Raw genomic sequence first — 23,906 nt, 5'->3', positions numbered from 1 at the left:
GGAAAACTGTCCCATGTGCACAGAGAAAGATTTCCCAGAGAGGTAAGATTTGAACCAACTCAAGGCAGTGCCTTTTATGCCTACACAGTGTTCAAGGCGCGATAGGAGGATTGAGTGATCCACCGTATCAAATGCCGCTGTCAAGTCGAGAAGAATTAAAACGACACAGTTACCAGAGTCAAGATTTAACAAAAGATCATTAAAAACCTTTAAAAGAGCAGTTTCGGTGCTGTGAAGAGACTTAAAACCAGACTGAAACAATTCAGAAGCATTGGCCCTCTGTAAAAATTCTTGGAGTTGGTTAAAAACGACTTTCTCTAAAACCTTGGAAATAAAAGGAAGTTTAGAAATAGGCCTAAAGTTAGACAAAACCAAGGGATCCAGATTTTTCTTTTTCAGGAAGGGCTGCACCATGGCATGTTTGAAGGAAGATGGAACACACCCAGAGCTGAGACACTGATTTAAAAGAAGCAAAATAAAAGACTGAACTGAGGTGAAAACTTCCTTAAACAAATGGGATGGAATGCAGAGGGACAGTTAGTAGGACGTAAGTGTTCCACTATTTCAGTGATTGTGGAGAGAGTAACAGGCTCAAACTGCTGAAAGACCGCAGAGCTTGCTGTAGGAACTGAGGGATCCTGAACAGACAGAGATAGCGGGGGCCTAAGAACAGCAATCTTATTAATGAAAAACTGAAGAAAATCCTCACACAGCAAAGAAGAAGGCTCAACACAAGCAGCATCACACAGATTGACAAGAGAATCAAATACATTAAAAAGAACCTGTGGTTTGTGAGCATTAACAGAAACAAGTGTGTAAAAATATTCAGTTTTTGCAGCTTTCACCGCATGCTGATAGGTTAGGAGACAGTCCCAGAGTAGATCCCAATTAATTTGTAACCTGTTCTTCTTCCACTTTCTTTCCGCCTGTCTACATGCGCGTCTGGGCACACAAGTGGACTCATTCAGCCAAGGCTCAGTCTGTGGCCTAACATGCCTAAAAGTCATGGGAGCGATAGAGTCCAAAATCTCAGTGCAGAGTGAATCAAACATAGACATCCACACATCCACACTAAGGTCGCCAAGATCATCCAGAGAATATAGGAAAGAGTCTGCGAGGGAGTTGAAGAGTTAAAAACACGAAGACGGCGAACGGGAGCAGAGTTTGTGGTTGAGGCAACAGGTATTGAGAGGGAAAATAAAACAGGATGATGGTCGGACAAGGGTGTGTGACAGATTTCGGTTATCTGTACATCTAATCCATATGACAATACAAGATCCAAAATGTGGCCCTTGTCATGTGTCGGCTCCCAAACAGACTGCGTGAGATTAAAAGAGTCAATGAGATTGAGGAAGTCTCTGACCAGAGGTCTAGTCTCACAGCAGACATGCACGTTAAAATCACCAACAATTAAAAAATGATCATAATTAAGAGTGACACCCAACACAAAGTCAGCAAAATCCCGAATAAAGTCTTTGTTAAATTTCGGTGAACGATAGACCACCGCACAGAGAACAGTCACGGAGAACTTTACCTCGAAGAGTTGGAGCTCGAAGGTGCAGCGATTAACAGCTGGAGACTGCCGGCAGTGAAAGGTGGATTTGAATACGGATGCTAATCCTCCACCTTTGCCGGTGATGCGGGGGGAGCTGAAGAAGCTACATCCAGGGGGAAGGAGCTCCGAAAAAGGAGCAAGTTCACCTTCCCGGAGCCAGGTTTGCATTAAAAACATAAAATCCAATTTCCGTGAGGTAAAGAAATCGTTGAGTAAGAAAGTTTTGTTGGTGACAGATCTCACATTCAACAAGGCCAACTGAACATTAACGGTGTCAGATGAGGACGAAGCACGCTTCAGTGAACGGAGATTCCGAAAGTTCACACCGCGTCTCTCAGTAGGAACACGCCAGCTGGAAGGAGGCAGCAACAGCTGATCAGGTCCAATGAACAGCTAACGCTGTCAGAGCCGCTGACATCCGGGAACACCAGTCGGGTCCATCGGTCCCTCGTCCTCTGAAGAACGTCCAGAAAATGCAGATCTCTGCAGCGATCAGACACATGGATCGACCTCAGGTGAGCCTTGAGCCGGACCCGGAGGCCTCCGCGTTTCCCACGTCTTCTCCGGCGTCTCTGGGGGACGAGATGGAGGGGGGGCGCCTAAGGAACGCCGGGATTTCTGCGAGGCACGGAGGAGAGCTCATTGACTTGTCATATGTAAGCCGATCGAAGTAACCTCCAATCTCAAGCAGAGTTTGACGGTCATAGATGACGAGAGATGAAACCTCTTGACATATCAGGTAAATCACAAAACATACAGTAAACACAGAGCAGAGCGACAGACAGCCAGCTGAGCACCCTGGCGCCATCTTGCCGCTCGAAGCAGTAGGTATTAGCAGTTTTGCCTTAACCATAGATGCAAAATAGGAGGAACTATCTTCCCACACAAAGACCTCCACAAACTCAGTTGGAGATACCCAGATGGACATACTGTCAACCAGAATGAACATGTCATCATCAACAATAACTGGCAGTGATCCCTACTGGATGTCAAAGTCCACCGTGGAGCAGATGTCAGCAGTGACCACTATCTGGTGATCGCAAAAGTCAGGCTAAAACTGCGAGCAACACCTTCCACCAAACAAGGACGTAAAGTGTTTGATATCAACAAGCTTCTCATACCAAAAGTCCAGAAAGAATTTACCATCAAGCTCAGAAACCACTTCAAGGTACTTGAGGAAGATGAGTGTGAAGTCACCCAAACTAAATGAACGTGCAAAGGAAGACTACCGGATGAAAGACTTGGAGGTTAAGAGGAGTGCAAGAAAGGATAAGAGAGCCTACATAGAAGGATTGGCAAGTGAAACAGAGGAGGCTGCAGCACGGGGACAACAAACAACTGAGTGGCCAAAGAAACACCACCTACATGAAAATTATCAAGGACAAACAAGGCAAGCCATTAACCACTGAAAGGGAACAAGCAGCAAGGTGGGCTCAGCACTTTAAAGAAGTGCTCAACAGACCTGAGCCTGAAATCCCTGCAGATCCAGAACCTGCAGAGGACATTGTCATAAACACCGGCCCTCCCTCCAGAGCTAGAGGCAGCTGAAAACTGAAGGAGGGGAAAGCCCCTGGAATTGACTCACTGCAGGCAGAACTGCTGATGGCAGATATCAGCACAGCCACTAGAGTTCTAATGGAGCTCTTCTCTAAAATCTTGAAGCACAGTGTTATCCCAAAGGACTGGAGTAAGGGACTTATATGCAGGCTTCCAAAGAAAGGAGATCTGAAGAGCTGTGATAATTGGCGAGGCATTACACTTCTCTCCGTCCCTGGCAAGATCTTCTGTAGAGTACTCCTCGAGAGATTTGACAGCATCATAGATGAAAAGCTAAGAGAAGAGCAGGCAGGCTTTCACAAAGGCAGGGGATGCATAGACCAGATCTTCACACTGCAATTCACGGATGACACAGTGGTGGTAGGCCTGATCTCTAATAACAACGAGACGGCCTATCTGGAGGAGGTGGAGCTGCTGTCTTCTTGGTGTAAGGACAACAATTTGGACCTGAATGTCGCCAAGACCAAGGAGGTGGTGGTCGACTTCAGGTGAGAGAGGCAGAGGATCCACTATGCGCCGCTCAGGATCTACAGGACCCTGGTGGAGAGAGTGAGCAACTACAGGTACCTCGGGATTCACATCTCTGAGGACCTGACATGGACCACACACACCTCCACTCTGGTGAAGAAGGCTAGGCAGCGGTTGTACCACCTCAGCGGCTGAGGAAATTTAAGATCTCTACTTTGCTGCTGAAAACCTTCCACACCACCACAGTGGGGTCTGTGCTCTCTGGGAGCATCACCGCCTGGTACGGCAGCTGCAGCTCCCAGGACAGGAAGGCCCTGCACAGAGTGATTCAATGTGCTGAACGCATCACCCGCACAGCACCGCCCGGCCTCCAGGACATCTACACCCGCACAGCACCGCCCGGCCTCCAGGACATCTACACCCGCACAGCACAGCACTGCCCGGCCTCCAGAACATCTACACCCGGCGGTGCAGGTCTAGGGCAAGTCGGATCATCAGAGACACTCACCATCCCAACCACAGACTGTTCGAGTGGCTGCCTGTGAGAAAGCCCCACTCAGACACTCTTATGTCCCTCTGCTGTTGCTGTAGTTGCAGCAGGTAGATGCATGAGCAGTGTGTGCTCGTTAAGCTAGCAGAGTGAGTGGACAATATTCTTAGAGCTGGCAGCTGCAACAGGAGTGTGTGTGGACTGTAAACCTTCTCTCTCTTCCTTTCCTGTGGTACTGTGCGTGATTGAAGTGAGTAACCCTTCTTGTTAATAGTTTGTGAGTTGGAGGAAATGCAATGCAGCATATAATAATGATAATAATATATGTTGAGCTAAACGCTAATTTTTTCAGTTAAATAGCTTGTTGCTTACTTTGTTTTTTCTACTCTCACTTTGGCTGCAGTTATGTTATCATTGCATGATAGCCTACATATTGATGTTTCTTGTACGGTTAACTTATAATATGTAACATGTACACCCCCTTTGTTATCAGTATTGTGTAAACTCACCTGTAATAGACCTATGGTGTATTTTAGTGATTATTATTTTTCATGTAAATGAAGACAGCAGGGTGAATTTGTTTATTTGTTTATTCCAGGACCACACTTACCACTTACCAATATAACCGCTGTTAACCTGCCTACGTTGCTTGGACATCAGTAAAGAGGCCATATCGTACATCTGTGTCCTTGTGCTTCTCTTACCGGAACACCTCCATATCATTTCACCTTACTCAATAGAACCTCTGAGAAGTTCACACTTCGTTATACTGCCCTCAGGCCAGCGGCTTCGCTCCATCAAAGCTGAGCGGACTGAGAGGCTGAGAAGGAGCTTCTTTCCCCAGGCCACACGGATCCTGAACTCATAACACAAACTCTGTATATCAGTCCACAACACCACCTGCATGCAGTATCAGACAGCTCAGCACCTTAAAAAACCTCATCTTGAATTTCATTTGCCAGTTACATTATCAGGAGACCTCACGTGTGAGTGTGTGTGTGCGCACGCGCGCGTGCGCGTGTGTGTGTGTGTGCGTGTGTGCGTGTGCGTGTGTGGTGTATAAATCCATCAGATGGAAACTCAACACTTGCTGTGGCTTGGCTGTGGCTAACCAATCTCTACATCCTCTCTTTCTCTCTGTATTCACCAGTGTATTTTTGGTCAGCGTGTGTTTATTTTCTCATGTTGGCTACAACAAACTGGGTCATGAAACCACAACTGCAGTCTATTAACAGCCTCATCTCACACATATTTTATACAGGACCTACTTATTGCAATTGTTTTATTTTCTCTAAACAGTAATGCTGATTGCAGTTTGTGTTCAGTCTGTTGGTTCAGCTCTCTGTGTGATGCCTCTGCCACTTCCAGCTGCTGTTTAAATGCAGTCTGTCTGCTCTGAACTCACCTTAAGAAAAACACCTGCTAATTCAAGGTGTACATGCACACAGCAAGCATCGCCATGGCAATGAGATTGGCTCAGACGACTTCAGGACATGATTGGATCTCAGCGAGCCGGTCAGGTGCAGAGGCAGTACAAATAATGCAGGAAGTTGACCTTTCAATGGACAAAAGAGGCAAAGCACTAGTCATTCGGCTCCAGTTTTTTTTTATTCAACAGGTTGCAGCTCCTCACTCCTTTGAGCTGTTTTCTCAGCAGCTGTGCTCCCTTTTATTCCTCCAGTTGTAAGATTGAGGCACGATGCAGTAATTATATCAAGCACCAGATGCCAAACCAGCTTGAGCTCAGCGGCGGTGAGAAACTGGTCAGCTGTTAGCAGGATGGATGTGAGTCAGAGGAAAAACCATCTTCATGTTGTTCACAAACTGAGCAGCAGCACACCGACAGCTGCACACACACACACACACATATACACACACACACACACACACACAACCTCAAAGTGTGTGACGCCTGCGAGTTTGTTTTTGCACCACATGGTGGCACAAAAACAGCAGAGACAAGACAAACCATGGATTTGGAGAGGACAGATCTCTGGTCTGGGGGTGTGTGAGTGACAGGAAGGTTCAGCCTGCAGGCCAATCAGATCTCAGATCAGATCTTTCCATACCGTCACTCACAAGTGATCAGATCGGATTTGTGTGTCCAGACATCGCCAGCCTGTCTGCGTGGGTTGCTATGGTAACCACTTAGGCACGCTAGCTAGCTGGTACAAGAGCATGGTCTGTTTTTTCATGTGGTTGTGGCCAACATGGGGGAAGGAAAGGTTTGTGATTTCCGTATTGAGAATTTGTACATTAAATCATCCTAAATTAATAGCCTAACTTATGATGATGATGATGATACTAAATTATATGATAAAGTTACCTCATTTTCCACATGCCACCTTCAAGGTGTGACTGTGTTTTGATGCATTTTGCACTGATGCATGACGTTCTGTTGTCCTCCACCAAGCTGTGCTTGGCTGTCATTTACACTCTGCTACAAACTCTGTTGCAGTTTCATCATTTCAGTCCTATGTTGTTGTTTTTTCACAGCACAAATAAACTAAATAATATCAAACTGGACTGAATAAACTCTTGTTCTAGATTGTCTTTTCTAGTTGCTGCTGGACAGAAAACCACAAACTCCCCAATAAATATTGTCACACACACAGAAGAAGGGGGCGGGTTTTACTGATGCAACTCAATATGTTGATTCCACAGCTCATATCAGCTCATATCAGCGAGCTGTGGAATGGAGAGCCCATCTCTACTATCATGGCTGCTCTGTGAGTACAAACTGGCTGTGTCCTTGTTTACTTACCTTAGTCTTTGTTTACTTACCTTAGTCTTTGTTCATTTACCTTAGTCTTTGTTCACTTACCTTAGTCTTTGTTTACTTACCTTAGACTTTGTTCACTTACCTTAGTCTATGTTTACTTACCTTACTCTTTGTTCACTTACCTTATGCCACTTTTCCACTAGTACCTACTCAGCTCGACTCGGCTCAACTCTACTCGGTTTGAGAGCTTTTCCATCAGGTGGTAATCCCTGGTAGCAGGTCCCATTTTAGGACCTACTCGGCCGGGCTTCCAAGCGAGCTGAGTCGAGCTGAGTTGAGCCGAAATGTGAGGTTTTTTAGGGAGTTGTTCCTCATCCGATGTGAGGGTCTAAGGACAAAGGATGTTGTATTTCCTGTAAAGCCCCTTGAGACAAATTTGTAATTTGTGATTCCGGGCTATATGAATAAATAAAATTCAATTGAATTGAAAACGCCATGCAGGCCACTGATTGGACAGGGAGTGACGACACATGAGAGTGACTCCTGCACGACAACCAAACCCAGCATTAACAAAAAACCAAAAAAAAACGGCAACAGCAACCGTGCGCATTGATCATCGCTTAAGTTGGCAAAGTCGGAAAATAGCAAGGAAACCGGTACCATGGTCAAATGAAGAGGTGGAGACTTTTCTGTGCTTGGGGGCGGCCTAAAGAATCCAGAGGGAGGTGGACGGTGCGCCGCGTTGCTATGACGACTCCATCCACGGCGAGGTGGTACTCAACTGTAATGGAAAACCACCAAGACCGTGTTGAGCCGAGTAGAGTCAAGCCGAGTCAAGCCGAGTAGGTACTAGTGGAAAAGCGCCATTAGTCTTTGTTCACTTACCTCAGTCTTTGTTTACTTACCTTAATCTTTGTTCACTTACCTCAGTCTTTGTTTACTTACCTTAATCTTTGTTCACTTACCTTAGTGTTAGGGTTAGGGTTAGACGGACGTTCACATCAGTATCAGCTGATTGGTGGAAGATACACAAATGCCTTCATGCATTTCTCTGTGCTGAATTAAATCTCCAGTTAAGTCTTTATGAAACACAGTGAAGCCAAATGAGTGGCCTGCAGACTTTAGCAGGTTTGACAGGAACTCCACAGCCCAGTTTGCATGTTGTTGGAGTGCAGCTGTCTTGTGTGATGGTGTGAAAAGCTCAAACCAAGCCGAGTCTCTTGTGTCCTCAGTGCTGACCGTGTCTCTGTGCTGCCGTCCCAACAAAGGTCAGTGCACTTCTCTGGTTGCAGGCCCAAAGTGTTAGGAGAGTCTCTGACTTCCAGCTTTACAAGAGTCAGCCCAGTCAACCCTCTGTCCTTTGTCCCTCTTCTCCACCCCCACCCAGCCTCCCTGACTCTCCGGCCCAGCACAGCTCAGCTGTTTAACGGTGAGTCTCTTGATCTGAGCTGTGAGGAAGACTCTGCTGGATGGACGGTGAAGAGGAACACGAGCAAAACAACCATGACAGAGTGTGGAAACACCTGGGGAGATCCAGCAGCTTCCTCCTGTGTTATCAGTTTAACACTCTCAAAAGACAGTGGAGTTTACTGGTGTGAGTCCAGAGAGGGAGCAGCCAGCAACACCGTCAACATCACCGTTACTAGTGAGTCCACACAGCAACTACTCACCTTTACTGCTCCACAAACACCACATTGCACTCAAAATAAATTAAAAAAAAAAAAAAAATGAATTAATGCAAAAATAAAAGCAATTACAACATATCCTCCTGTACAATAAGACTTCTTTTCAATTCAAAACAGCAAAATAATCTACATTGTTAGATGTATTTGTATTTATTTATTTATTTATTTATTTATTTATTTATTTAAAAGGGACTGTGCATATTTATGAACATTATACATGTAAATATGCCAGTTTGTAGCCATAGGCTAATTTCCAACCGTAGTCCCTTGGCTGGTTGATGTAAAGAAGAAGGGGAAGAAGGAAAAGAAAAGAGAAAAAGCTCAACAAGAGCAAGACACATAATACAAAACATATACTACAAATAATAATAATAATAATAATAATAATAATAAAATAACAGAAAGCCATACAACAGAGACAAGTTTATACAATCAGATGTAATGGTTGCACATTGGCCTATGATGCGATCGCATATTGTTCGCATATTGTCCATGATCACAGATCTGGTTTGGTAGATTTAATTTTTGTTTCACATCCAGATAGAATAGTTAGGTAAGGTGTTCTTCCTGATTGTTTCAGTGACCATCATGGATTTTTTTGTGCTTGGAAGATAATAATTCCGCACCTTCCTCCAAAACATATGAATATGAGACAGTGCAGAAATATAAATATTTATAATTTAATTCAAGATGTTGCTTCAATAAACTGGGATAGGTTTAAGTTAATACCTTTTGTTGAATAAGCTTGGAACTATTTATTACTTATACACCTATAAGCATTTGAAAAACACTAGCAAGACTCAAACTAGAAACGCTAAGGCTAATTATTATAGAAATAGTCTTGATCAAGGTGTTAAAAATCCAAAACAGTTTTGAAAAAGAATGAGGAGTATTCTTAATCCCGGCAAAAGCTCTGTTTCTCAGCTTAGAGTTAATGATGAGATCGTCCATGACCCTGCCCTTGTTTCTCAGATGCTTAATACTCATTTTTCTTCTGTTGATAGTGCTTATTCTTTTGCGTCTTCTTCTTTAAATAATCATGCCATTAATTTAAATATTCATGTCAGTAATTTAAATTTTAATTTGGGTTTAAATTATTCAAACAATCATGTCAGTAATTCAAATAATCATGTCAGTAATCATGTCAGTAACTCAAACATAAATAGCTCTTTTTCATTTAAGCCAATACTACCTTCTGAAATTTTACAAGCTATTACAGAACTTAAACTTGGATGTGTTCCAGGTCTTGATGTTTTAGAGACCAAGTTTCTTAAACTAGCGTCTCAAGTTATTATTTACCTTCTTGCAGATTTATTTAATTTGTCTCTATCTACATGTCAACTTCCTTCTATTTGGAAATGTGCCAGACAAGGCTGTAACACCCATAGACATTGAGAGGCACAAGTCCCCCCCAATGTTCAGGCACTCCAAAAATGTCCCCCCCAAAAATATTGTTGATGTTAATAACTATGGGCCGATTTCTATTATTTGTTCCTCAGTTAAAATATTTGAGAAATCAATTTTTAATCAGTTATCCCAACATATCAATGATCACAATATTTTATCCCCATTTCAATCTGGTTTTCGTCCTAATTCTTCTACTACTACTGCTCTTATAAAATTTACAAATGATATATTTTCTTTTTTAGATGATGGTAAATTAAAAGGTTTAATTTTTATTGATTTATCAATGGATTTTGATTTAGTTAATCATTATCTTCTTTTGGATAAACTTTATGAGATTGGAGTTTCTCGACAGACATTACTTTGGTTTAATTCTTACCTTCATAATTGTACTTTGTATTTATACTTCTTTCAATTTTTATTAATTATATTTCCACAATATGTGCTAACTGTTCTATACAATTATATTCTGACAACATAGTTATATATACTCCTCATTCTGATATTTCTTTAATTCAAAGTTCTTTGCAGTTTGAATTTAATTTGGTTCAAAGATGTCTTTTGAATAATAATCTTATTTTAAACAAGCAGAAGTCTTTTTTGTTTGGGATTAGATATTATCTTAATCGTTCTCCCAATCTGGCTATTTTTTTCTCTGATGGGTCTCTAATTAAAGCAGTCGAAACATTTAAATATTTAAATGTATCATATTGATTATACTAGTGGTAAAGTAAATAGTAGTTTTAGAATATTGTACAGATCAGTTAGTTGCTTCTCTTTTCAAATTAAAAAAGAATTGTTCAACAGCTTTTGTTTCCTATTCTTGATTATGGTGATATTATATACCAGAACACCTTTGAAACACATCTCCAATCACTAAATGTTGCCTATAATAGTATTTGCAGGTTTGTCTTTAGATGTCCTTATCATACACATCATTGTATTATGTTGATTCTCTTAACTGTTTATCACCTCAAAATAGAAGACAGTTTCATTGGCTACTTTTCACTTTTAAATGTATTTATTTTAATTATCCTTCTTATTTAAAACAATTTTTAGAACCACATACAGTACAGGCCAAAAGTTTGGACACACCTTCTCATTCAATGCGTTTTCTGTATTTTCATGACTATTTACATTGTAGATTCTAACTGAAGGAATCAAAACTATGAATGAACACGTGGAGTTATGTACTTAACAAAAAAAGGTGAAATAACTGAAAACATGTTTTATATTCTAGTTTCTTCAAAATAGCCACCCTTTGCTCTGATTACTGCTTTGCACACTCTTGGCATTCTCTCCATGAGCTTCAAGAGGTAGTCACCTGAAATGGTTTTCCAACAGTCTTGAAGGAGTTCCCAGAGGTGTTTAGCACTTGTTGGCCCCTTTGCCTTCACTCTGCGGTCCAGCTCACCCCAAACCATCTGGATTGGGTTCAGGTCCGGTGACTGTGGAGGCCAGGTCATCTGCTGCAGCACTCCATCACTCTCCTTCTTGGTCAAATAGCCCTTACACAGCCTGGAGGTGTGTCTGGGCTCATTGTCCTGTTGAAAAATAAATGATGGTCCAACTAAACGCAAACCGGATGGGATGGCATGTCGCTGCAGGATGCTGTGGTAGCCATGCTGGTTCAGTGTGCCTTCAATTTTGAATAAATCCCCAACAGTGTCACCAGCAAAACACCCCCACACCTCCTCCTCCATGCTTCACAGTGGGAACCAGGCATGTGGAATCCATCCGTTCACTTTTTCTGCGTCTCACAAAGACATGGCGGTTAGAACCAAAGATCTCAAATTTGGACTCATCAGACCAAAGCACAGATTTCCACTGGTCTAATGTCCATTCCTTGTGTTTCTTGGCCCAAACAAATCTCTTCTGCTTGTTGCCTCTCCTTAGCAGTGGTTTCCTAGCAGCTGTTTGACCATGAAGGCCTGATTGGCGCAGTCTCCTCTTAACAGTTGTTCTAGAGATGGGTCTGCTGCTAGAACTCTGTGTGGCATTTATCTGGTCTCTGATCTGAGCTGCTGTTAACTTGCGATTTCTGAGGCTGGTGTCTCGGATGAACTTGTCCTCAGAAGCAGAGGTGACTCTTGGTCTTCCTTTCCTGGGTCGGTCCTCATGTGAGCCAGTTTCGTTGTAGCGCTTGATGGTTTTTGCGACTCCACTTGGGGACACATTTAAAGTTTTTGCAATTTTCCGGACTGACTGACCTTCATTTCTTAAAGTAATGATGGCCACTGGTTTTTCTTTAGTTAGCTGATTGGTTCTTGCCATAATATGAATTTTAACAGTTGTCCAATAGGGCTGTCGGCTGTGTAGTAACCTGACTTCTGCACAACACAACTGATGGTCCCAACCCCATTGATAAAGCAAGAAATTCCACTAATTAACCCTGGTAAGGCACACCTGTGAAGTGAAAACCATTTCAGGTGACTACCTCTTGAAGCTCATGGAGAGAATGCCAAGAGTGTGCAAAGCAGTAATCAGAGCAAAGGGTGGCTATTTTGAAGAAACTAGAATATAAAACATGTTTTCAGTTATTTCACCTTTTTTTGTTAAGTACATAACTCCACATGTGTTCATTCATAGTTTTGATTCCTTCAGTGACAATCTACAATGTAAATAGTCATGAAAATAAAGATAACATATTGAATGAGAAGGTGTGTCCAAACTTTTGGCCTGTACTGTATATCAACATATCAACAACCATATCTTGAAGTGCCTAGACCCAATAATGAAATTGGAAAACGTTCTTTCAAGTTTAAAGCACCATCAGATTGAAATAATTTACCTATTTCAATCAGATCAAACATCACAATAAATGCTTTCAAGACTGCTTGATCATCGATTCTCGATTCTATGTGTTCCTGTTTTTGAATGCTTTTGATTATTTTGGTTTGGTTTTGATTATTATGTTCGTGACTATTATTACACCGGTTTTAGAATCACTGCATTGGCTCCCTGTATGTTTCAGGATCGATTTTAAGGTTCTTTTAATAGTTTTTAAATGTCTTAGGGGTCTTGGGCCTTCTTATCTTTCTGAATTGCTTTTACCTTATTATACCCTCGCAGACCCTCAGGTCCTCCGACACCGGCCTGTTATCTATTCCCAGAGTAAAAACACGAACACACAGTGAGGCATCTTTCCAGTTCTATGGCCCCCGATTGTAGAACAGCCTGCCGGAGGACCTGAGGGCCGCAGAGAACGTTGAGATTTTTAAAAATAGGCTCAAGACCCACCTATTTAATTTGGCTTTTAACTCATGCTCTTGATATACTCTTTCTTTTAACCTGACTTTTATTTAATGCTATTTTTATACCCTATACCTCTTGTTTTGACTTTTAACTAAATGTTCTTATATGTTTATACATGCTTATTTTAACTTTTATTAATGTTCTTATATATTTTTATTTTATATGTTGTATTTCTCTATATACTTTTATATTCTTATCGTATATGTTTACATACTTTTATCCCATATATCCAGTGTTGCCTCAGTGGGGGCCCTCTGCACTGGGGGCTGTTATTGGCTGGGGCTGGGATGTCTCTTCTCGTGGGGCTCACTGGCTGGGGTGGGTGGGGGCTCTGTGGCTCTGTGGCGGTGCCCCGCTGCAGCGCCATGGGTCCTCTGCCTACCTGTGGGTTGGTGGGCCCCTGAGCTGTGGCATTCTGGCCTGGGCCGTGGGCAGCCCCCAGCGCAGATGGCAGCGCTTCCTGACCTGGTTCCTCTGTACTCAGCCAAACAAACATTATGTGCGTGTGTGTGTGTGTGTGTGTGTGTGTGTGTGTGTGTGTGTGTGTGTGTGTGTGTGTGCACGTGTGTGTGTGTGTGTGTGTGTGTGTGTGTGTGCAAGTGTGTGTGTGTGTGCGTGTGTGTGTGTGTGCAAGTGTGTGTGTGCAAGTGTGTGTGTGTGTGCGTGTGTCTTAACAAACGTACACAACTGCGCAGTTGTGTACGTGTGTGTGTGTGTGTGTGTGTGTGTGTGTGTGTGCACGTGTGTGTGTGTGTGTGTGTGTGTGTGTGTGCAAGTGTGTGTGCACGTGTGTGTGTGTGTGTGTGTGTGTGTGTGTGTGTGTGCAAGTGTGTGTGCGTGTGTCTGTGCGCAGTTGTGTACGTGTGTGTGTGTGTGTGTGTGTGTGTGTGTGTGTGTGTGCAAGTGTGTGTGTGTGTGCGTGTGTCTGTGCGCAGTTGTGTACGTGTGTGTGTGTGTGTGTGTGTGTGTGTGCGTGTGCGTATCTGTGTGTATGTGTGAGAGAGAATCGTGAGGTGGGGGTCTAGAGGTTGGGGTGGGGGTGGGGGCAGGGGGTGTTCTTAACATGTAAAGCACTTTGTGCTACATCTCATGTATGAAAAGTGCTATACAAATAAAGTTTGATTGATTGATTGATTGACTATTATGCTTTATACTATTATATTTGTTTTTTTATGTTCTGTTAATTTAATGATTTTTTTATATGACAGGAGTAACAGAGACAGTGTGGTCAGGGAGGTTGGGAGAGTCTTGTGTGTATGTATTTATGTGTATGTAACTGTTGTTGTTGAACGTTTGTGTTACCTTGTGTTTTTTTTTTTTTTTTTTTTTTTTTTTGATTGTTTGTTGTTTCAGGACCCCCTTGAAAATGACTTGGTGCGACTCAAGGAGTTTATCCTTACAATAATAAAGTATTCCTCTGACTTTCTCGAGCCATAAATGGATGAAATCCTGTGGTTTGTCTCTGTGTTCAGAGGGTGATGTGATCCTGCAGAGTCCTGTCCTTCCTGTGATGGAGGGAGCTGCTGTGACTCTGAACTGTAGAACCAGGACTCCCTCCAACCTCCCAGCTGATTTCTATAAAGATGGCTCCCTCATCAGGACTGAGTCTACAGGACAGATGACCATCCACCATGTTTCCAAGTCTGATGAAGGCCTCTACCACTGCACCATCTCTGGTTATGGACAGTCACCAGTCAGCTGGCTGGCTGTGGCAGGTGAGCCAGTTTCTCTGGTATGTTTCTAAGTAACATCATGTTAGCTAATGTTTTCCTAGCTAACATAAACTTGAACTTTGGAGGCTTGTAGCAGCAGAGTTTATGTGAGAAAGCTCTGTTTCTCAGACTGTCAGACTTGTAATTGAGCTGTCCTGCCTCCCTCTCAAAGACAGGCCAAATGCTGTGACAAAACACAAGCTAACACTCATATCGACTGCTAACACTGGCAGCTAGTCGACTACTAATTGAACGTTAGACAAAAACTCTACATGTATGAAAAAACACTAACTGTTTGAACACTATATGTAAAGATTACAGTTTTGAACCAAACAACAAACAGGTTTTGAAAAAGTGCTATTGGCAGGAAAGCAGTAGCTGACAAGAGCAAAAAAGAGGGGATGTTTTTTGGAGGTGAGCCACACGACATTGTGCAAGATATGTCGCACAGTTTCCCCCAAAACCACTGTAAAGTTGTCAGAGCACTGGAATCACTGGAGAACACTGCATGTGCCGTCCACAGCAGAACCAGAACGTATCCAGAACTTTTCCTGAGCGCTCATCTTTCTTTCAATTGTCCATGTGTGTTGCTGTCTCTAGCCCAGCCCACTGCCACACCACCGCCCACTGACTCGGCTCCCCTGCTGTCTCCAGTCAGACTGCTCTGCCACCTAGTGGTGTTCTGTCCTTACTGCATCTCAACTCTGCTCCTGGTGTCTCTGTGGCACCAGAGGTCTGCAGGTAAGAGACTGACTGACTGACCGTCTCTCTGTCTTGTGCTCTCTTGCTGCTGTTTACTGCCAACACGAGGTCAGAGACTAGAAAAATATCATCAGCCAAATGTAGAAAAATCAGTTTTTGGTGTGGATTCAGTCGATGTAAATAAATGAATCCTGCTGTTGCCTCTGTCAGTACCAGTCCTGTATTAGTAGAGGACAGATTTTCTGAATTTTTCTTTAATTTTGACTGGACTGCAGGAACCAAGCCACCCGTGTCCATGGCAATGGTGCAGACCAACCAGGCCGATGAGGGACTGGATGACGAGTTTGATGATATCATTGCTGATGTCACCACCGAGCATGACTTCTGAGATGAATGGATGAGGACAAAAAGGAGTAAAACAAAAGGTAACCCTGCCAGAGGAGTCCTGCAGTAACTGGACACTGACATTCAGTTTAGACAAAACATTGGCTACCATCAAGCAGTCCAAAAAAATCACGTTCTGCGTCCTCTCCTAACCACTTTTCCTTGACCTCGATGGAAAACGTCACAAGGAGAACAACACGGTGAAAAATATGACTTCATTACCAAGGCTGGAATTTAAATAAAAAAGGAATACGGGCTGCCTGTCCCAAAAAAGAAACCAAACGCTTGTCATATATAAAATGGTTGCTCATGCTTGTATTTACCCACATGAATCCCAGTTAGTATGAAAATAATTGTTAGATTGCTGCAAGATTACAGGTGGAACATGTATGTCTTACCAATCTACCACTGTACATGTCACCATTGTCAAGTTTCAAACATGTTGAATTAAAAACATCACCTGGACAAAAACATCTCATGTCTGTTTTCTTGAAACACAAACTTGTGTTCTGATTTATATTCTGATCATCAGGGTTAGAAGCCTTAAGAACCACCACAAAACTCAGGAAACACCAAGAAATGTGAATTCCGCTTTAAATGTGGCTGCCGCAAGGAATTGTGGGAGGGCATTACCTCCTATCCCCGGGTAAAGGATGCTCCAGTGTCTCCTCTGCTAAAGGAGACAGGAAAGGAAGCAGTGAAGCTCCTTTCCTCAACATTTAGAGACCTGGAGCCGCTCTGATCACAGCCGCCACTCAGAGACTTCCAGCTCCTTTCACTCAGTTAGGAACTTTTCTGAGCAAAAAGACAATTCAGCTGCAGCCGTCTCTTCTGATATTTCAGAGGAATGGCAGATCCCAAGATAACAAACATCAGTTCACAGGCTGGGATCAGACTCGGAGCTACAGTGCCACCTGTAACTGCACAATAAATTATGTGGAAATGCTGAAAGAGCACTCCATGCAATTAAAGAAAAGAAGGAGGGACAAACATCACCGCTAGAATTTGGTTAGAAATAGTTACTTCAGTTCAGGGCCGAAGAAAAACTTTCCACCTGTGAGTGTCCCTGGTGTCTTCCAGTGCCCTCCAAACAACGCCTGTAGAGCAGAGGATGGGCTGTTACCTCTTCATTTCAGTATTATTTTCATCAACAATTATTAATTTACGTAAATGACCCTTTTTTTCATGACAAAGATAAGACGATAATGAGCTAAAATTAGCTCTTTGATGAGAGAAACATGACATGTATTTGTCACAATGAGATGAGACAGGACGAAAATGTTAGTAGGTGATGTTGTGGACTTTCAAAATGCATTATTTCCTCAAACTGTGCGTGCAATCTGTTTGCCAAAAGGTCAAAATATGAGCAATGCATCCTGTGGCTTGTTTGGTTGAGAATGCGTGCGTCTGGTGAGCCACCACGCCTACCGGCTCATTTATACTGGGTCGTACACCGGATATGGATACGCATGGAACATCATCATCACCAAATCCAAGAGATTTCCATCACAATAACATTATCAGATTTCAACCTCATGCTGTTTTTTCAGCATGTTTTCAGACAAATATGTTCCAGCAGCAACTTTCTGTAACACTGCGACCGGTGGGGTTGTATATCAGCTATGTGGGTTGTATATTTTGATGTCTGTTAGGTTTAACATCCTAATAGTCAAATGAATCTTCTAAATTACAGTGGCACAGTACACTCAAGGTCTGGTTCTCAGAATTAAAGCCACAATCAAAAAGACAGATGTTTTGTTTCTTGACTGTCTTTGTGTAATGACAATTACAAGGATACAAGGAAGTTTATCGGTCATTATACAACAGGTTGTATAATGAAATTAAAACGTGGTTCCCTCTTGACTGATTAACTGATTGTATAAATTGAAGCTTCCTAGCGTAGTTTCGGGAGCAGGACCACACCACAACCACACCTCTTCCGGCATTGCATAAATTCTCCTAACCCCTTCCTCCCCTGTCACTCTCGTACTCTGCACGAGAGCCGAGACACGGCAACTTCGTACCCTAAACTCGAAGCAATCTGCGAATTAAACTTTACTCGGCAGCCACTCACCTCACTTCAGCATGGAGGTCGTTTCCCTCTCTCCTTCGGAAGACGACTCGTTCGACCGGGATCAGGACAATCAGGCCCAGAGTTTTAATCAACCCTTCTCCGCGGTTCCAGCACCAGACGGAAAGCATCTCTCCGCCGCTTCGGTGCCCGAGATCCCGATTTCCACCATCCAAAATCCGGTCAGTCCAGCCAACACAGTTTCCTCCATAAGTGTGTATTCCGCCCGGTTCATGTCTCCTAAATATCCAAAATCATCTCAGTCCATTATCATCGTCGGACGCTTCCTCCACGTCCCCAAGCCTTCCACCTCATTTCTCCGCCGCCGCTCTCCCACTCTGCCGCCCCGAACACGTTTCAAATTCCCCGCCATGGAGGCAACACTCTGGCATCAGAACACGTAGCAAGTCGCATCGTTACCATGCTCCAGCAAAGTCCCCATATGGCCAGTTTCCCTCAGAAATCTCCGTTTGGACCGTAGCAGCTCTTCACAAAACACTGAAACATAAAGGAATCTCATTTCATAGAAACGATAATAAAGCAAAACTTTTAACATTCCGATGTTGGCCCGACACCTAGCAGCCGCTTTCCGGATGACGTCACCACGCCCACTACGTCATCACGTCCTAACGTCACCACCCCCGCCGCCGTTAAAGGAACAGTTCACAGACATTCCCTAGCTCAAAGTCAGCAGAAAGACGCACCTCAGAAGGAAGAATACATTGCAGCTAGAACAAAAAACAGACAGCCTCTTCCTTTATCCAGAGCAGACAACCACAGGACGGCTCTATTCCAGCAACCGCTTCCTCAAGCACAGGCTCAAGGCACTGGGATACCAGCACCCCCCGCAGCCCTATTCCAGCATCAGCTTCCTCCAGCACGGGCTCCTGGCACCGGGATGCCAGCGCCCCCTGCAGCCTTATTCCAGCAACAACAACAGTTTCCTCCAGCGCAGGCTTCTAGCACCGGGATGCTAGCGCCCCCTGCAGCCTTATTCCAGCAACAACAACAGCTTCCTCCAGCCCAGGCTTCTGGCACCGGGATGCCAGGGGCCTTCCACAGCTCTAAATTAGCTAACACTAACCCTAACCCTTCCACAGCTCTATTACAGCAATAGCAGCTTCCTCCAGCAGTGGCTTCTGGCACCGGGATGCCAGGGGCCTTCCACAGTTCCAAATCAGCAACAGCAGCAGATCCCTCCAGCAGTGGCTTCTGGCACCGGGATGCCAGGGGCCTTCCACAGCTCTAAATCAGCTAACACTAACCCTAACCCTTCCACAGCTCTATTCCAGCAAAGTAGCAGCTTCCTCCAGCAGTGGCTTCTGGCACCAGGATGGCAGGGGCCTTCCACAGTTCCAAATCAGCAACAGCAGCAGATCCCTCCAGCAGGAGCTTCTGGCACCAAGATGCCAGGGGCCTTCCACAGCTCTATTACAGCAATAGCAGCAGCTCCCTCCAGCAGTGGCTTCTGGCACCGGGATGCCAGGGGCCTTCCACAGCTATCCCAGCAACAGCAGCAGCTCCCTCCAGCAAAGGCTTCTGGCACCGGGATGCCAGGGGCCTTCCACAGCTATTCCAGCAACAGCAGCAGCTTCCTCCAGCCGTGGCTTCTGGCACCGGGACGCCAGGGGCCTTCCACAGTTCCAAATCAGCAACAGCAGCAGCTTTCTCCAGCAGGAGCTTCTGGCCCCAAGATGCCAGGGGCCTTCCACAGCTCTATTACATCAATAGCAGCAGCTTCCTCCAGCAGTGGCTTCTGGCACCGGGATGCCAGGGGGCTTCCACAGCTATTCCAGCAACAGCAGCAGCTTCCTCCAGCAGTGGCTTCTGGCACCGGGATGCCAGGGTCCTTCTACAGCTATCCCAGCAACAGCAGCAGCTCCCTCCAGCAGGAGCTTCTGGCACCAAGATGCCGGGGGCCTTCCACAGTTCTATTCCAGCAATAGCAACAGCTTCCTCCAGCAGTGGCTTCCGGCACCAGGATGCCAGGGGCCTTCCACAGCTTCAAATCAGCAACAGCAGCAGCTTCCTCCAGCAGCGGCATCTGGCACCGGGATTCCAGGGGCCCTCCATAGCTCTATTCCAGCAACAGCAGCAGCTTCCTCCAGCAGTGGCTTCTGGCACCGGGATGCCAAAGACCTTCCACAGCTCTAAATCAGCAACAGTACCAGCTCCCTCCAGCAGTGGCTTCTGGCACCAAGATGCCAGGGGCCTTCCACAGCTCTATTACAGCAATAGCAGCTTCCTCCAGCAGTGGCTTCTGGCTCCGGGATGCCAAGGGCCTTCCACAGCCATTCCAGCTACAGCAGCAGCTTCCTCCAGCAGTGGCTTCTGGCACCGGGATGCCAGGGGCCTTCCACAGCTTTATTCCAGCAACAGCAACAGCTTCCTCCAGCACAGGCTTCCAGCACAGGATGCCAACACCCTCCGCAGCTCTAATTCAGTAAAAGCAACTGCTTCCTCCAGCAGTGGCTTCTGGCACCAAGATGCCAGGGGCCTTCCACAGCTCTATTACAGCAATAGCAGCTTCCTCCAGCACAGGTTTCCAGCACTGGGATGCCAAGGGCCTTCCACAGCCATTCCAGCTACAGCAGCAGCTTCCTCCAGCAGTGGCTTCTGGCACCGGGATGCCAGGGGCCTTCCACAGCTTTATTCCAGCAACAGCAACAGCTTCCTCCAGCACAGGCTTCCAGCACAGGATGCCAACACCCTCCGCAGCTCTAATTCAGTAAAAGCAACTGCTTCCTCCAGCAGGGTCTTCTGGCACCGGGATGCCAAGGCCTCCCACAGCTCTATTCCAGCAACGGCAGCAGCTTCCCCTAGCACAGGTTTCCAGCACTGGGATGCCAGGGCACTCCACAGCTTTCTAGCAACAGCAGCAGCTTCCTCCAGCACAGACTCCTGGCACCAGGATGCCAACACCCTCCACAACTCTAAATCAGCAACAGCACCAGCTTCCTCCAGCAGGGTCTCCTGGTACCGGGATGCCAGGGCTCTCCACAATTCCATAGCTCTATGCCAGCAACACCACCAGCTTCCTCCAGCACAGACTTCTGGCACAGGATGCCAGAGCTCTCCACAGATCTATTCCAGCAACAGCACCAGCTTCCTCCAGCACCGACTTCTGGCACTGGGATGCCAACACTGTCTGCAGCTCTTATTCAGCAACAACAGTCGTTTCCTCCATTCGGGGCTCCTGGCACCGGGATGCCAGCACCCTCCTCAGCTCTATCCCAGCAGCAGCAGCAGTTTCCTTTATTCGGGACTCCTGGCACTTGGATGCCAGCACCCTTCGCAGCTCTAATACAGCAACAATCGCAGTTTCCATCATTCGGGGCTACTGGCACCGGGATGCCAGCACCCTCCTCAGCTCTATTCCAGCAACAGCAGCAGTTTCCTCTATTCGGGACTTCCGGCACCGTGATGCCAGCATCCTCCTTAGCTTTATTCCAGCAACAGCAGCAGTTTCTTCCATTCAGGACTTCTGGCACCAGGATGCCAGCAACCTTCGCAGCTCTAATTCAGCAACAACCACAGTTTCCGTCATTCGGGGCTCCTGGCACTGGGATGCCAGCGCCACCTGCCACTCACATCCAGCTGTCGCGGCAACTTGCAATTAGCCGAAGTTCATGGCACCGTGATGCCAGCGCCCCCTGCTAGCTACCAGAATTCTCATGATATTCTGAAACATCACGTCCACTTTGCTTCCGACGCAGCAGCCCAACTTCATCAGATACCGGGGCACACTCGATAAGGAAATCTTTTACCGCATCTTTGCGCCGTGCAGCCTTCTGCGCTCTCCGTGCGTAGCGCCCCTCCCACCCAGCCTCCTCCTGCTCTATGGCCGCCCACGCCAAGTCATTTCATCCATTCTAGAGCAAAAGCAGAGCCCTGCTTTCTAACCACAAAATTACGTGGATCGTCCACTTCTCGGATGATTTCTCATAATTCGCCACCCTCATCATCACCAGCTTCGGGTTTGCCTACACTCACTGCAGTCTTCCCTGACCTAGGAGTGTCTCCGTCCTCCGAGAAAACAGAGGGCCCCTTCACATCTTCGGAATTCCTCGGTGTCACACCGGACACAAAACAGCTGCAAGCTTCTCTTTCAGTCATGAAGCTCAATCGGATCAGCTTCCGAATTCGAACGTCCTCACCCCTTAGTGCACCAAACCCCAACTTCCTTTTCTTTTAGGCCACCTCCACTTCGCCATGCATATCATTCCCCAGGAGCAAGCTTCATCTCCCACTTGCTATCCATCGCTGCTTCTGTTCCGTCCCTTCTGGACATCTCACAGTCCCAGTCAGGCCGAACTCCATCCGTGGCTCAACCTCCCCTCAATCTGGAATGGGATTACCTTCTTTACGCTGAGCATCTGACTCACCTCACGACATTAACTCTTATACCAATGCTGCTCCATCTGCCGGTTCCTTGGGGGTTTCTACGATGGAAGATGGTTGGCAACAGAATGGTTGCTCGCTAGCAAGTGCTAGATAACATCCCACATTATACATATATACCTTTTATTGTTCATGTTCTGTGTTTACAACATCTATTGCACGTCTGTCCGTCCTGGGGAGGGATCCCTCCTCTGTTGCTCCCCTGAGGTTTCTTCCTATTTTCTCCCCGTTAAAGGGTTTTTTTAGGGAGTTGTTCCTCATCCGATGTGAGGGTCTAAGGACAGAGGATGTTGTAATTTCTGTAAAGCCCTTTGAGACAATTCGTAATTTGTGATTCTGGGCTATACAAATAAATAAAATTGAATTGAATTGAAAATTGAATCCCCAACGCTCTTCGAAATATACCCCATCGTAGTCGCTGCCATCCTTCGGGGACATGATTGGTTTTGCAAGTCTATCCTCCTCTACTCCGATAACCTGGTATTCATTACATCATCAACAAAGGTCGTTCCAATTCCTTATCTATCATGCCGTTCATGCGTCGTCTAAGTTGGCACTCCGTCACTCACCAGTACATCCTCCGAGCTGCTCACGTCTCTGGTCACATCAATGCCATTGCACATTCGCTCCCGCTTCTCGTTCAAGAAGTTCAGAAGCTTGACCCCTTATGCGGTCAACTACCCAACAACGGTCCCTCCATATTCGGCTCCAACGTTCAATCGTAGACTGCGCCTTAATACCGCTGATCATCTAATCCAACTCCACTCAATTCCGTCTCAAGTAATGAAGCTTTTTGGGGGTTCGTCGTACCCGGAGCTACGGCGGATTCCCTAAGAAGCTTCCCCACACGCAGCCGCACTACAAGACTATCAATCAAGTTCAATTCACTTCGCAATAAATCGTTCAAACGTACCTTGTTGTTGGTGTGGTCCTTGCTCGTGAAAAATAGAATTATTAAGCCTGGAGGAGTTCAGATGGTGTGTTTAGTCTCACAGCCTGAGGGAAGAAGCTGCTCTGTAGTCTGGTGGTACGGTAGCGAATACTTCTGTATCTTTTGCCTGACGGCAGCAGGGTGAACAGGCTGTGGCTGGGATGGGTGTTGTCTTTTAGGATCCTTTTGGCTCTGCGCAGGCACCGCACCTCCCCAATATCACTGAGGCTTGGTAGATGGGTGCCAATGATGTTTTGGGCAGTTTTAATCACTCGTTGCAGAGTCTTCCTGTCCTGGGCCGTGCACATCCCATGCCAGTTTGTGATGTTTCCAGTCAGGATGCTTTCAATCGCTCCTTTGTAGAAGTTGACAAGAACTTGGCGTGGGAATTTTGCTTTCTTAAGTTTCCTTAAGAAATACAGCCGTTTCTGGGCTTTTTTAACCAGGGCAGAGATATGTGAAGTCCATGTCAGGTTCTCTGTTATGTTGATTCCCAGGAACTTGAAACTGCTCACTTGCTCCACCTCAGCTCCATTGATGTAGACAGGGTTGTGTGTCTTTGCCTCCTT

General features: G+C 45.5%; 1 protein-coding gene and 1 long non-coding RNA gene across 2 annotated transcripts in view; both read right to left on the bottom strand.

Moving 5' to 3' along the window:
* Positions 1-23,906, bottom strand: part of LOC115367846 (uncharacterized) — a 69,785-nt gene that overhangs the window by 18,925 nt on the left and 26,954 nt on the right. The window lies entirely within an intron of this gene.
* Positions 9,763-17,951, bottom strand: LOC115367802 (uncharacterized). Its single transcript, XR_003928960.1, has 3 exons — positions 17,807-17,951; positions 15,076-15,081; positions 9,763-9,776 (listed from the first exon to the last, which is right to left on the bottom strand). It is a non-coding gene; the product is annotated as an uncharacterized LOC115367802 (long non-coding RNA).

Source organism: Myripristis murdjan, chromosome 11 (assembly GCF_902150065.1).
Source record: "Myripristis murdjan chromosome 11, fMyrMur1.1, whole genome shotgun sequence".
NCBI lineage: Eukaryota > Metazoa > Chordata > Actinopteri > Holocentriformes > Holocentridae > Myripristis > Myripristis murdjan.
This window is presented reverse-complemented; position numbering and strand designations above follow the sequence as displayed.